Source organism: Aptenodytes patagonicus, chromosome 1 (assembly GCF_965638725.1).
Source record: "Aptenodytes patagonicus chromosome 1, bAptPat1.pri.cur, whole genome shotgun sequence".
Taxonomy (NCBI): domain Eukaryota; kingdom Metazoa; phylum Chordata; class Aves; order Sphenisciformes; family Spheniscidae; genus Aptenodytes; species Aptenodytes patagonicus.
This window is the reverse complement of record NC_134949.1, coordinates 159791286-159806726: the sequence shown is the minus strand read 5'-3', so window position 1 is coordinate 159806726 and position 15441 is coordinate 159791286. Positions and strand designations below refer to the sequence as shown.

General features: G+C 43.6%; 1 long non-coding RNA gene across 2 annotated transcripts in view; it reads left to right on the top strand.

Annotated features, from left to right (window-relative positions):
- LOC143155958 (uncharacterized) overlaps positions 1-15441 on the top strand; it is an 89818-nt gene that overhangs the window by 25303 nt on the left and 49074 nt on the right. Inside the window, exons 2-3 of one of the 2 annotated variants that reach the window (XR_012994519.1) lie at positions 3949-4035; positions 10035-10105. This is a non-coding gene — a long non-coding RNA (uncharacterized LOC143155958). Of the gene's footprint in view, positions 1-3948; positions 4036-10034; positions 10106-15441 lie in introns of those variants that run through there. The other variant, XR_012994520.1, reaches the window with a different exon arrangement.

The window sequence follows — 15441 nt, the reverse complement described above, 5'->3', positions numbered from 1 at the left end:
TCGCGGCTGCCTCACGCATGGACCTGAGGTGCCCCTGCTCCCCCGAGCTGATTTCTACCCCGGCATCTGTTAGGCTTCAGCCCGACGCCAGAAGTACCCCGCCGGTTTTTTCCCTATTGCCCCATCACACACGAAAAGCCCTTCTTCCCCTCCCCCCCCCCCCGCGTCCCTCTTCCCTTCCCCACATAAACACGGCGCTTAAGGGTCTGTCTGGAAATCCAGCACAGAAAACGCACTGATCCGAAATGGCAGGTTTCCCCCCGACTGAAGTTCTCTAACAAACACCCTATTTTGAAGACTGCCTTTAATTCCAGAGAGAAACCAGCCGAAAGTGCACCCGCCCCCCCGGCCCCCCCCCCCCCCCCCAATTACTCGAGCCACCCGATTCCCACAGAAACCTCCCGCAACACAAACGCCTGGTGAATGCTTTCTGACTTCGTGAAAGCAGCCCACGGTCCCTGCCCTTCCTGCCTCCCCGGGGAGCGAGGGGGTGGCGAGGAGTCGAGGGGGGTCTCGGTGCCGGAGAGGGTGAGGCGTGATTTCCTTTAATTGGGGGTTCTCGGGGGGAGTTCCTCTCGCCTCCGCTCCCTCTCCCGCTTTCCTCTCTGCTAGCCCTTCCCCTCCAGCCGGGAGAAGGAGCCGCACTTTACTTCGCTGCGAAATTAATTACGGCCCTTCCCCGCTATCAATTACGGAGGAATCAGCCTTTCCTAGGGAGAGGAGAAATAATCAAAAGGCTTTTCAGGCTGGGGGGGGACCTCGGACCGCCGAGCGCATAATGCGGCAAGGGGACTGCCGCGCTTCTGGCCGCTGGTTTCATATGCAAATGGCGAGCTGCCTCCAAGTTATCATTATGGTTTTATTTTTTTTTTTTTTTAATGTTATTATTGTGTCGGGGTTTTAACAGCCACATGCTCTCCCCTTCCCTTTCAGCGAGGTTTCCTTGGCGATCAGCCACGCCGCTTCTTCCCCGGGCGCGCTGCCTCCCGCCCCAGCGCCTGCCCCACGTCCATGTTAATTTCGCCCTATGGAAGTGAAAGCGGCCCGGCCGGGCAGCTGATATTAAAGCGATCCCCCGGCCCCGGGGCTCGCCCTCCCCGCTCCTCGCAGCGGCCGTGCCTCCGCATGAGCGTGGCGCGTCGATGCCGTGAACCTCCCCCGGCCCCCCCCTCCCCCCCCCCCCCCCCCGGAGCCCCCGGGCCCGCCGCCCCTTTCATGCCTGCGAGATGCTGGGGAGGCAGCGGTGCGTTTGCTTGTGCGGAGCACACCGCCTGCGAGCCGTTGCCTTGGCAGAAAGGTGCAGCTTTCTGATGTTCTTTTGTCTGATAACTAATTCAAGTTAATGCGATCTTTATGTAAAGCTAACAGCGGATAATTGTCTATTTTCTCGCCAACAATCTCCATCACAATCACTTATCTGGAAACCTGCGGTTGTATTAATCGTTATATTCCCCGAGATAAGCGTCTCTCGAATTATCAGTAAACACTGGAGGGAAATTAAACAAACTCCAGAGCCACTTAAGTTTCCTCGGCAGCATTTAACCCCCTTCTCGGGGGGGGGGGGGGCGGGCGGGGAAACCCCAAACCAACCTGGGACCGGAGCACAAGATGTAAGGGGGGGGGGACGGACGGACGTGCGTGTGAAACAGTGGAGAAGGGCCTGAACTTTGGGATAATTTTGAAGAGCCGGGTCCTGCCCAGCGCGCCTTCCCTTCGAGGTGCCCGTGTTGCAGAGAGAGGCACCCACCTTACGGCCCGCTCGCCGGGCGGGGGTCGGTCTTTAGCAGCCCCCGGGACCTTGTTGGCAATTCTTGTAAATCATGTAATTAAGCGTATTAGTCGCTGCAGGGGAAAGACGAGCAGCTAGGAGAGAATGCATCGAGAGATTAAACAGAAGTCGCAAACAGAAGTCGCGTGGCTTTAGGTCTGCTATACGAGGAGGAGAGAGTTCTGCTTCCTTCTGAGAATCACCATATTAGCACAATTATTGGCAATATTTATACTAGAGAGTGATCTGAACCCCAGGAGGGTAACGGAGAGTGCGAGAGAGCGAAACTGCTGTGGGAATATGTTTTACTGCTCAGATCCCATCAGTTCCGTTGGGTGTAAAGAAATTATAGCAAATTGTGCTGGAAACCCCTCCAGGGAAAACATACTTGTATGACAAAGATTTTGCCTTTTTGAGATGAAGTCAAAACATCGGTGTCAAATGAAACTCATTTTAGGGGCGCCGCCGTGTGTGTGTTTACTCGAGTACCTGGGCGGGGAGGGGGGGGGGGGAAGCCCAAACCGTGACATTTCAGTCGGGAATCTGGGACAGCAGAGAGTTTGCAACTTCTCCGGGGAAAACGAGGCGTGCTCCAGCCTCCCCCCGCTCCCCGCCGCTCCCAGCCCGGCGCCCAGGCTGGAAAACACCGCGGTCCCGCCCGCCTTGCGCGGTGCTGGCTAACAGCTCTCTTCGCACTTTGCATTTCTAGGAGGGTTTTTCACGTCGAAAGCGTTTTATGAACATTAACCGATTAATCCTGGCACTTAGTTACGGAGCAGGCACCGAGGAATTTCAAAACTCGCCTCTGTGATGAGCTTTATTTATTGTCGTCTTATGATTTTAGTCAGGACACTGTGATTTGCAAAGGTTTCCGATGGCACGGCTCCCATCTTAGCCGGGAGAAGGTGAGGTCTGGGATGGAAAAAAAAAAACAAACCAGAAAACCAAAAAACAAAAACCGCAACACAACCAAACACAAACCAAACAAAATACCGCAACGAAACACACAAACCTCCTGTTACTCGTTTGTGTGTCAAGGCAGCGTATTTCCAAATACGATCAGTTTCTTAAAAAAAGAAAGAAAGAAAAAAAAAATCCTTTAACTGCTTCAATTCTCGAACTATTTCTCTTGCGCTAAAAGTTCCCAGGGCAGCTTTTTCTTATGGCATTTGAGAATCATCCCACTTCATCTCTCACCTGAATCTTGTCATCTGTGCCATCTTGAAGTGATCTGTGAACAATGCTGGTCCCTTGGACAGCCCAAGCTGGTCAATCAGGCAGAACAGACTATGCAAATGGAATGGAAAGGCGAAGCGATGGAGAACAGTGGCCCCCATTGTCTTGGGCATTTCAAAGCGAAGCCCAGCTGCAGCAGGCGTTGCTGTCTCGGACCCTTGGTTGCTACTCTAATGTCATCATTGCAAAACATCACATTTTGAAAACTCTACAGTCTGAATGCATGAACAGCCCTCCGCAAAGATTTCACTTTGCCGTGACATCTTTCGAAGTCACCAAAAAAAAAAAAAAAAAAAAAGGGAAAAAAAGGAAAAAGAAACCCCAAACCCATAACAACTGGGGACTGGGATCCCAGCCACATTGCCCGCTCACATCCCTCAGTCCCTTTCCCTGTGCTCCTAATAACTGCGGCGCAGCTGACGCTAAACGCCTTTTGCAACCTTTTGGTGAACGCCTCGCCTTTCTTGTTGTTCTTAGAGTCGAATCGGATGATGATTTAAGTTGCATTTAACTTATTTTCTGTCGGGTCTCTTTCAGGCACTCTAATGAGCTAACGCCGAGGAAACGTCGCTGTGAGCAGGCAGTGGAGTATTTATTCGCGATCGCTTCCAAAACTTCAGATACGCGGGGCTTTAAAAGAGTCAGGCAATGCCTTTGCGAGTGATTAAACCGGCAGCTAAGCTGGGTATTTACGGGTCCGTTAGGAGTTCTTTTGAATACGCGGTTTCTTAGTACACTCATGCAGTTGCTGCTCCTAAATACTGCTGCCAGCCCTGCTCCAGCTCCGCTTCCCGGCACTGGTCCCAAAGTTAGCCCCGTCATGAGAAACGAACTTTCGCTGCAGTAAAGCTGAGGGCTGCCGGATGATTAATGTGCCTTTTCAAGGGACTAAATCATTGCCCATGTTTCACTTATCGTTCCTTTTCATTTTCTTTTGTCTGTAGGTGACATTTGTGATCACCATGTGGGGAGCAGAGGAAACTCCCCTCTCTTCCACCCTCATGTCAGGAGCCTGCGCTCAAGGAGCAAAGGTCTGTGCCACCGGTATCTTAAAATGTTGGGGGTTACCTTTCCCTCCTCCCCATCTCTTATCTCGCAGGAATTAGTGAATCCAAAGCTGCTTCTCCAACAACAGCCTTACTACAGCGAGCCTAGAGAGATGGATAATGCCATAGCCAGCCTCAGACGCTGCCTAGCTCATAGATGGAGTGGTCACACATTTTAGTGGTCACCCTTGAGTGCGGACTATGTTTAGCGTTCACGCAGGAACAGAGAAGAAAGTTTCATCGGACTAAGAGAGCTGAGCTAAGAAACTCTTAATTACATTCTTTGCAGGACCAAGAATAATTCAGCACTTCTTTCCCGCTCCTTAAACCGTCTCTTTCCCTTTTGCTTGGGTAATGCATTCTGTAATAACATCACATAAATTACAAAGGAAGCAAAGGATGGAATTATTAAAAATGAAAAAATTATCCACTGCGATTTGATTAGCTTCCTAAATTTAATTTTGCTCCTTTCAGAAGGCAGTGTGTGGGTAAGAAGGAAAAGATGAGAGTAACAAACAAAAGCGAAGAGAGGTTGAAGTGAATGGGGCAAATAAATTACTGCATAGGTGCCATTTCATCTTCTGGCTGGAAGTCTCTTTCCCCTCACCAAAGAGAGTTTTCCAAGGACAACTACTGGGTTAAAAGAAAACCAGTTTCCAACTACATTGGCCTCTTGGTCAAATGAGTAACAGCAGGAACTTAGACTGCTACCTGCTTCATACAAATATTTCAGTAGAGATGATATGCACCGTAAGCACCCTTCCCTGCCAGGTGTTTGTTAACAGATGTCCCCAAGACTCTTTCCCCTATCAGTTCATCACCTTAAAACTTCACCTACTAGACAAATGGATCCCCCAAATCTATGTCCTAGGAGGTCTTGGGCATGCTTCAGGTACCCTCCGGGCCCCTCACTTGCTAACTTGAATGCAGAAACCCAGAGGAAAATCAATGTTGTGCAGCCAATGTCTACACAGAGGACAACAGCAATGCACATGGCCAGGGGCCAAATGCTCTGTTGCTGTAAATGGGTGCATCTCCATCTGGATCTCTGCTAAACTACTTCCAGAAAGAGGTTGTGAAGGAGGAGGATGCAGCGGCTTTCAAAGGGGAGCAGCTGCTCCGTACGCCTCCCGTGGAGGTGTTGCCATGGGGCTACACAGAGGTGGGGGTCCTCTCTGTGGATACTGCAGCTCCCACTCGATGGTGGGATGGATGATGTTCACCAGGGCCCAGACCATGGGTGGGGGACGGGGGCCCACAAGGTCATCCCACCGCCCTTGACCCAGACACGTCCGTCTCCCCCAGCAGCCCTATTCCCAGCCCATGCTGCCAGCCGAACCTTGCCCCCTCTCAGCAGCCTGCTGGCCTCACACCCCAGGGGTGGAAAGCCCAGAGGTGGGTTAGCCACCCTGCGCTCAGGCCCGCTGTCCCTCCACAGCACCAAACAAGTTCCCATCACCCCAGGTTAACGGGCTGGGCTCTGACGGGAGGGAAATGGCCCCAAGTCTGCCCCTCGGGCTGTGTGATGGGATAACCAGGGACAACCTCCTTTCCCAGTGGCCCCCATCCCCCTGCCCACGCGAGGTAATTGGAAACAAGAGCAGCTCCTCCCTTGAGGAGCTGAACTTTGCTTTTCTCTCACAGCTGGAACTTCTGCCCCTTCCCCCTACCAGCCCCAGCCCTGGTACATTCAGCCACAGTTATCTCTGCTCGTGCACTGACTGTATTTTTCATGTTTATTATCATCCAACCCAGTGTAGTGCCATCTGGCACATGCACAGACGGGGGGAAGAAAACCATATATTCAGCAAATGGAGCATACAGGGTTTAGGTTTTGTTTTGTCTTGTTTTTCTTATTCTTCCAGTTTCCGTTTAAAATTATGCGGAAGGGATAGCTGAGCAATTTACCCTCATGAAAAATGATCAGAAACCCCAGTTATGAAACTGAAAATTACAGGAGAGCAGTGACGCCAGGAAGGGACAAGAACACCCCTTCTGCTGAAATACAGTTTCTTCTTTTCCTCCTTCTGTATTTCATTTCACCTCAAAAGGAACAGAATTACTTTAAAACGTTTGTGTTAACTCTTTTTACCCAGGATTTGTTCTGGTCTTTCAAATCATTATTTTACTGTAAGACATGTATTTTAAGCAAGTGATACGTAACAAACCACACTCCTCCGAAGCACTAGGGCGCTGCGAGCCATGCTGCAGTCCTCGAGATCTTTGCTATTTTCACAGCTACAGTAAAAATGGATGTAAAAATATATCTGCAGAGTGGATGTAAAAACGCACGTAGTAATTTCAGTGAAAGCTAGCAACTAAAGCATTGCTACCTCATTTCAAAGATAGTTTTGTAACAGAGTTGTATAATCAAAGCGTTTTTCTTCCCTGATAATTCATGCACTGTAAGATTATCAGTGGAGTTGCCCGTGGAAAAAGTACTACACAATGTATTGTATTACTTGATTCATTTTCTTTCAATTTTTACTTTAATTGTGTCTAATTACTGTATTGTGATCTAAGTCAGCGATCTTAAATTAACTATCAACTTAACTTTTGAAGAAATCCTACAAATGCATGATAATGACAAAATTTAAATTACTGTCAGTTATTGTGCAATGTCTACACCATGGAAAAGCAAACCTTCAGGTATTTTAATTCCGTTTGCATATATAGCATCGTATTTTTTCTGTTTCATTTTTCAGAGTAGAATTCTCTGCCATTTCCAAACTATAAAAATAATATTAAAAAAACCTGTTTGGGGTAGGTTTTTTTTTTTTTTTTAAATTGAACGATAGCTTTGATGAAAATGTGAAAGAAAACAGTTCTTGGGACTAAATTGTCAGCTACTCAGATTTCTTCAGAAAAGCAACTTGTTGTTTTACAGACACACATGCAGAGCGGTAAAACTGTTCCCTGGTCCTGCTAAAACAGAGAGACATTTCAGTGCAATGGATACAGTGTCTGTATAGTGAGCTAGATTCTGGTCTCACGTCTGTTTTAAATTCGGCACGTCCTTTGCTCAAGCCCTGATCCAAGGCTAAGTGATGCCACTGTAATGACTTCAAGTGGGCTTTGGATCAAGGCCTTTTACACCACTGTGCATCACGCCACTAGGCTGAGAAAGGCTATTTTTACTACGTCTTTCTTTTCCTGTGAAATCAGATTAATTTGGAATGAATTAGAAATGCTTGAACAGAGATGCTCGGGGTTCTTTTTATGGCAATACCTTTCAGTTGAAATATTTCTTACAAATACAGTTTGATAGCAAAATAAAAATTTGCGCTTTCCAGTATATTTCCACTCATCTTTGATTTTTGGGTGAATCGCGCTTTACTTTTACATGCATGTGTTCATTGCCTTATTTCTGGCAACAGAGCATTGCAATTTTTATGTAAATAACAAGCGAAAAGAGAATCTATTGTAAAATACAATGTATGACAAATTCATTGAAACAAGCAAAATAATTTAAATAATGGTTATTCAATAAATGTCAGGAAAGCAATCCCACACCTTTGCTGATCGAGGCGGCTATGTAACTTGGAAGAAAGCTATCGAGGGAGACCTTTAATGCAGTAATATATGGAGCCTGTTCCAGTTGTTAAGCACATAATTAGAAAATCAGCAAGTCTTACCAAAGAGGGTCATAAACAACCACAATTAAAAACTCAAATCTCTCTCTGCTTTGTATGGCAATGTGTACGGGGAAAAAAAAAGTGTTTGTTTCTTTGGTGATGACTCAGATTAGCTCCAATTAAACTTAGCTTTAACTCTGAGAGCTGCAAAGCGCAGCAAGCAGAACTTTGCCGCTTCCTGTTAGAGGTTGTTTTATTTACAAACTGGTAGAATTGCTTTCAAGCATCTCCAACAAAAGAGGTATAAAACAGAAATCAAGGTGGAAGAAACAGTCAGAATGCTACAAGTACAATGCAAAATCCTTACGTGTTGGTAAGCATTAATAGGTAACAAAGCCAGCCTGAATCTACCCATCACTTTGCTTGATCCTGTATACACTGAACAGGTTGATTTGTAACAAAATCTTGTCGTATGACCTCAGTTTTCAGAGTTTACACTGTTTCCATAAATATTATTAATTCAAATATCCAGAATCAATATAGTCTGGTTAAATGATCTATAATCAATAAAATTTTAGCAGTGATCAGACAGTGGCAGAATGATATTTCCATATGTTGAAACTATCTCGTGCCACGTAGGTGAACTGAAATGGCAGAACAGACTTGCCTCATTAAACCCTGTCTAGGAAGACAATATGTGGGGAAAGAAACCCCGTCATAATTAAGCGTCCCATCTAGATTATCATATTAGTGTTAGGTCATTACAAATGGTGGGGAAGTGAAGCAATGTTTCTTTTCAGCAGTAAGCACTTTGAAAAATTTAAGGAATTGAAATGCTTGAAAACGTTTTCCAGCTCACCTACTTTCAATGTCAAGTTTAGCCCCTGATTTCCCTATTTATTCCTCTAACTCTCCTGAAGTGGCCTTCAAAATGCGTAAGCGTGGATTTATTGTAAACTTCGCTGTTGCAGCTTCACTGTGGTTGTTCTGATCATTTCAGGACCAATGTGACAGTTTAAACTAATGACTGAACATCCATTGTGTTAGTGCTGTTTCCTGGTTATCTAGTTATTATTTATTTCCTGCTTGTTCTATTGTTTCTTGCCTTACGAAGACTCCTGTTCACTCTGATAAAATTCCTTATAACATGGCTGCAACACCAAGGCTTGGGTAAAAGGGGTCCTCTGAACGGTCACACAAAGAGCATATAAAGAATCCATCACAGCAGTCAGTAGTACAATGCGATTTATTTTCACTAGCCATCTTCTTCACTACTGGATTAGTCACTTCACTCATGAGCAAATGACCCATAACTCACAGGAGTGGGAACTTAATGTGCAGGTCTTGCCTTCACCAGCGCAGATGAACTGCAGCATGCTCACCATTATACAATCACTTAATATTTATGGCTCCTTCCCATCTTTCTTGGGCATCCAATACGCGGTGAGAGTTTCAGGTGGGTGAAAAATGCAGGACCCGACGGCAAAACAGGTACCGGGATTTATATTTTTTATTGTTCCAGAAAACGTTAATAAAAATGCCTCTTGCGTCTAGATTCCACCAGGAGCCCATAAGCAGACAATGAACCGGTTTTAAAAAGTGATCTTTGTACATGCTAATACATTCAAGATGCTATTTTCTACCACTATAAGCTAGGCATCTTTTGAATTTATTGTCCAGATCTCACTTTAGTATGACTATAAGTTTAAAGAGAATTTATCAGGTCATTCACTGTATGAATGCAGCCTGTCTCCCTGTGCTAGGAAAAGTTGACGCTGTGAACGCTAAAAAAATCTGAGTTTGTCAGTAAAAGGAGAGTTTACGGTTTCAGTGGAATCAAAGAACTTGTGAGATCTTGCTTTTAAATGCGTTTTTTTTCCTTTTCCTTAATTTCACATATTGATTATATGTATTTACAGAGCCCAGAAATTTGAGTCTATGATTATTAATTATTAGTAACTCGGAGTTCAGAACGAAATTCAATCAAAAGTATAAAATATTTAAAATTTTGAAGTTGGTGGATCACCCTATGTGACCAGGGAAGCAGAAATGGAAGTAGTAGTACCTTCTGTACCTCATTTGGTCAAGAATGATGACAAGATTTCCATACCCAGCATTATTTTTAACATTTTAAAGTAAATTCTAGGACTCATTTTGTACACTTAATCCAGAAATAGTTTCCTAGAGACAAAATAACTTTTAGCTTTGATGATAGGGCTGAAACTCTTCTGCTGAAATCCCTAAGATAAGTTTATCTCCAACTTTATACCCAGCATATCACAGAAAATTTACCTGCCTGACACAAAAAACCCCATGGTAATTAGAAGGATTCTAAGCCTTTAGAAATATTCTAAGCCTTTACCCACTTACACATAAGACCAGAAAACAAAATTGTTCCTCTTTTCTCAGATCCTAAGGAAGACCCTGGACCAAATCCCACCGAAGTCAGCTGTACTCTTTTCTATTGACTACCGTCGATCTGAAATCAGGACGTACCTGCAGCTCTCTTTTGTTGTTCTGCATCAGTGATAGTTTTGTGCAAAACCTTGGATAAAGTATTGCCAACAACTCTCAGGATAGAATTCGCTGAGCAGTAAAATGGAACGATTGTCCTGCTGCTGTGTTATGTATTACATTTTATTGATGTAGCAAGTGCTATAGGTGTTTGGTCTATGAATGCCTCAGATCTTTCCTGAATTAATTCCTCTTTCAAATCAAAAAGCTGTGGTTAAACTGGAATATACTTTAGAAACATGTTTTATTTGGAGAATTTTCAAGGATGAAAAATCCACCACAGCCTTCAGTAGACAATTTCAGTGGTTAATTGCCATCACCTTTAACCATTTAAGCCTTTTTTTTAGGCAGAATTTGTCTAGCTTGAACTTCCAGGTGCAGTGTAACATGTATTCCTTTGTCTGCCAGACTGAAGAGTCCTCTACAGCCATCCTTCTGCCCCCATATAGATACTTATGTGATCAAGTCACCCCTTAACCTAGGCTTTAATATGATTTATCTAGACTGAGTACCTTCCCTTTCTTCTACATACGCTGTCAATAATGCTTTCCAGTCTTTTAACCACGCTACTTGCTCTCCTCTGAAATCTTTCCAACATCCTCCAGGTTTGTAAGCAAGGTGTTCTCAAGCAGCTATGCAGAATTAAGACTATTTTAAACCTGGAGTAGTGGCTTGTGTTAAGTTTTTATTAGAATCATATTAGTCATAAAGGCATTAGAAATAAATAGCAACTGCTGGAAAGAAAAAGGTGACATATCAGCTGGTACTTCAGGGTTAGAGCTTTAGGGACAGGAGCTTAATGGGAAAATAAAAAGTATTTGTGCCTTCAGCACTTACAAACGTCAGCCTCTTCGTTTGGGTTTCTAAATATAGGTGTAGGAGCCTGACAAGAGGTGCCATTTCATAACCTAGGAAACTCCTCCTTTTATTTATTTGTAAATGTGGTTTAACATCCTAAAATTTTCCTTGTTGCTTTGGGTGAGGGCACCATTCCTCATCTTGCTTTTGGAAGGTTGCCTGATGTTTCTGTCCAATGTTAAGGTCACTGCAGAAACACGGTCGGAGGACGGATGCTGTGCAAAGCAACGATCGCAGTAAAGTTTATAAAGCACTTGCCTGGGCGGCGAAAGTAACATGTTAAACTTTATCATAATTGCATTTGCTTTGGAAAATTATGTTGTTATAATTCACACCTGCTGTAAGATCTCCAGTGCAACTGCTTCGTGAAAATGTTGCTATGTCATGTGAAGAGGCTTATAAAACTTATTTCAGGTATTCCAGCCAGTAATTAACAGTCCGTAGGCTGGTCTGTGACACAGATATTTCGTGCAATCAGCATTTGACATTTTTCACCCAATCACGCTGTTATTTTAAGAAGTTGCTCTAACAAAAAAAAGTCCCGTCAAATTTGGAGGAGTGAAATATTCTACTTTTCTCTGTTTTGCTGAAATACGTCCTACCAGTAAAGCAAGCAATACCCCTGTAAAACTGTATATCTGTTAAAACAAACAAACAAACAAACAAACAAACCAAACAAGCAAACAGTTCAATGTGTTATTTAAGCAAAAATGTTCAGTTGCTCAGTTTTCCCATGATTGAGTTTTTCTTCTAGCCTTTTCTGTCAGGCTTTTTACTTCTGCTTCTGTTGGTTTTGTTCATGCTTTCAGGCTGTCACTGTTTCTTACGCTCCTCCTGTTTTTCTCTCTCCTCTATTTCCTTCTGCCTTACCAAGTCCTTGCGGGATGAGCAGAAGCACAGACTTCCCTGACCACCCCGGTTTTTGAACATGGGGGTTTTGTGCTCTAAATAGAGGTAAGCTAGGGAATGGCTGAGATCAGAGCTACATTGTTTGTTCAGAGAATTAAAAATGGGACTACAGGGAGAAAGAAGGCAGGACTGAAAAATAAATCCTGACAAGTGGGGGTTTAAGAAAACCCTCTCTGTTGTGAAACTCTACAGTCAGTTTCTGAGGGAGGACTACATATCTGTGCGGTCCCCCTAAGCCCTGGTCGTGTCAGGGTAATTTCTCCCATTTTGCAACTTCAATGCCGCACTAAAATTGTGACACGGTTTCGTAAGTCAGTTCAGTGCACAGCCATTTCACCTTCCCTCATCCCCCCTCACTCCTGCAAGATGAGTCTAGGGTGCAGCAACAGCCACGAGTCAATCAAGGATGGTTCTGATTGTAAATGCCTGCAATGGTATAAATGACAGTGCCGAAGGAGATTATATTCAGAGCCACATACATGCTGCAGAGGTCCCACCTCGAGATTAGCCTAAAATACCACCCAGATCTCTAGGTCCCTCCCAATTAGCACAGCCAGGCAATCTTCCTGGTACTACAGAGGCAAAGACGTATTTTTAGCTCAGTGCCGCGCTCTCTCCCCTGAACTCTTGGAGCCCCGCTGAGCCAATGGAGTCCCAATCAGTGGGCTAGCTCTGATGCTGCCCCTTCACAAAATTGCCTGTAAAGCCAGTTCAGTCAAGGGATCTGTAATGAGCTCAGCAGCTTGGGGCTCTCAGTAAACTGCAGCGGCGAAGTGAGTTCATGGCTGAAATACCAGCCCTTTTATTCATCAGTAGCACATCAATTAGTAGTTTAACAGGCAGAGGAAAGATACAGTGAGTATTCATTTAATATTAGGCTGATCATAGTCTGCGTTTGTGCTAATTCTGGCAAGTTTTCCACATTTTGGTACTTGAGGAGAGCTATTTTCTTGATTTTGTTTCTCCATTCCCCACGCTACAAAGAACTGGCCAGCTAAGTTTAGTTGCAATGTCTAGAATCAAAATGTAAAGATTAGTAAATAACAAGTTAAAACAATGCTTCATACAGATTGAACAATTCATGAAGAAAAAAAGATGTCCTAGGATACTGTAGGGTTCATATATGATTCGTGATATTGTTGTTATACTTACAATTCTGGTTTATTACTCTCAGAGAGCATTAAGCATTAATGATTTGCATTATACAGCAAACACTTGTGAGTTAATCAGTGCCTCAAGTTCTTCACTCTTTCTTTTTTTCTGTCTTACAAAGAGCTGATTTTATTACTTAATTAGTTCCTCTGGTCAAGGACTATGGACCCAAGTGTTGTCAAAGTTAGCAGAAAGAAACATCTGTCCACTCAGCCGGAGTTCTCTCCCATCAGCAGGAGACATGGACAAACAGTTGATGGCAAACAGTATGTTCAGCAAATGATGGGCCATTATTATTTTACAAACTGATTGGAACAGTTTAGGTTTTTTGTATTTTGTTGTTATTTATAAGTATTTGAGAAATACTTGCTGGGAACATATTTCAGCCAATTTCAGTCTATTGCGCATTGGATCTGTGCCTTCACTATTCACTGCTTGCCACTCTCCCAGAGTAACTAGTCCCTTTAGTCACATGGGGTTGTTTCTTGTCCATTACTGGGTGAGTGGAACTAATAAATAGGGGGGTGGGATTATGAATTAATTTCTGCTTTCTCAGTGGGAAATAGAATCCCCTTTTCTTCATAAGCAAGCACAAGCCTACCCAGATCAAGCTTAGTATGTGATATCAGAAGTTCAAGATTCCTGGGCCCTCAATTCCCTCAGAAAAAGAGAAGATTTTTTTGAAAGACAGCAGTTATAATGAATATTTCAGATTTTAAGTTTTTTTTCTGCTGTGCTGTTCTTATAACTTTATGATGTGAAGTCACAAATTTAGGACAAATTTAATATTAATTCTCATTCACCAATATTGCAAAAAAGTCTTATCCTCAAATATTTCTTTGCTCTGTTCTCAGGTAGGAAAAGAACAAAACAGTTCAGAACTTTCTACTATGCTTATTTTTTAATATACCTGCATAATCACTGCTTTTTCTGTTACCTTAAAATGTATTCTGTTGATCAACTTCAGTTCTCCCGACTTCTACCACATGACAGAATGCTGACACCTTTTTCTACTAAATACCCCCTCCATCCTCCCCAGCAGTCTCTATTATAGCCCTATTATAGCTCTATTACAGCAGTCAGTTTTACTGGGCTACACAAGCGTCTCTGTGTCTCTGCCATGTGCTGGGGCTCCCTAGAAATGCAGCTTGGTCTCTCCACCTCATTCACCTTCTAATGGCTCAGATTTTCAACAACCACTGCTGTATTTCTCGTAGTCCCACTTGTCTATGTTTTCTGATACTAAAATAGTCCTTTCCAACAAGGCAATATTATATTCCTTACTATAATGTTTTCTTTTCATTGATTACATGCCTATTACTCTGATAGTTATGTATTTTGTGTTTTCTGAAACTCCTCTCTCACAGTTGCTTCACCCATCTGACCCATTCTTCAGCCCACAGGTCTCGCCCCATGACGTATCTGTCACCTGTGAAATCAAAGCTTTTCTCTCTGTGCCTTCAGGGATCTGCATTGCTTGGCTCCTGCCTTTTTCCTAACCTCCCTGCTAAGGCTGGTCAGATGATTGTCATGCAAGTGGTTTTTCATCAAAACACGTTCTTTTTTTGTGAAGATGACTGAGTTATTGCCAGCAAGAACAAACTTGAATGTTGTAACGTTGGAAACTGTCAGAGTATAAAACTGTTGCCAATGGCCTTGTCTGCTTCCACCTGTTGTCCCCGTTGTCTCCTTCCTTCTCTGTTCCCCAGCGGACGTCAGATCCAATATCCATTTTATCTTCCTTCTTCATAAACACCTATATTCAGTCTCCCAGAACAGCCTTTATACCAGGAATATTATTTCCCAGATGCTCTAAGTACTTCACTCTGTGTTCTTTCCTAATTCTCCTCTAGTTTAAGAGGAACAAGTAAGGAGGAACAGCTGAGAAAGCAGTCAATATCTCATTGATAGGACTCATCATATGGATTTCTTGTTAGATCAATGGTCCCAATGCTCCTTTTCCCCTCCTATTCCTTCTCCTGTCTTCTTTGATTTCTCACCATGTTGCTTGTTTCCCATCAGATTCAGACTTTGTGCTATTCTGGGGAAGGAGCACACTGTGTCTTCTTTGGGCTTTTTCTGGCACATCTTTCACATTTTTGAGTCATTAAAATATTAATAAATGTTATAAATTATATAATATAAAGTATAATAATATAAGCACATGACAATGGCATCTACTAGGGCAAGTAATTGCGTGTGACACGTATATGTAAGTTCTCCTTCTGAATAGCGTGACCAGATCTTTGTTTTTTCCTCAGGCCTCTTGGGAGGGGTTCCTTGGGAATTCGTGGTTATGAAAATGATGCCCACACAGTCTTGTCAGTTTTGCATAAATGCAGAGTTACCAAGGATTTGCTTGGTAGGATCATTGCTCCATGGT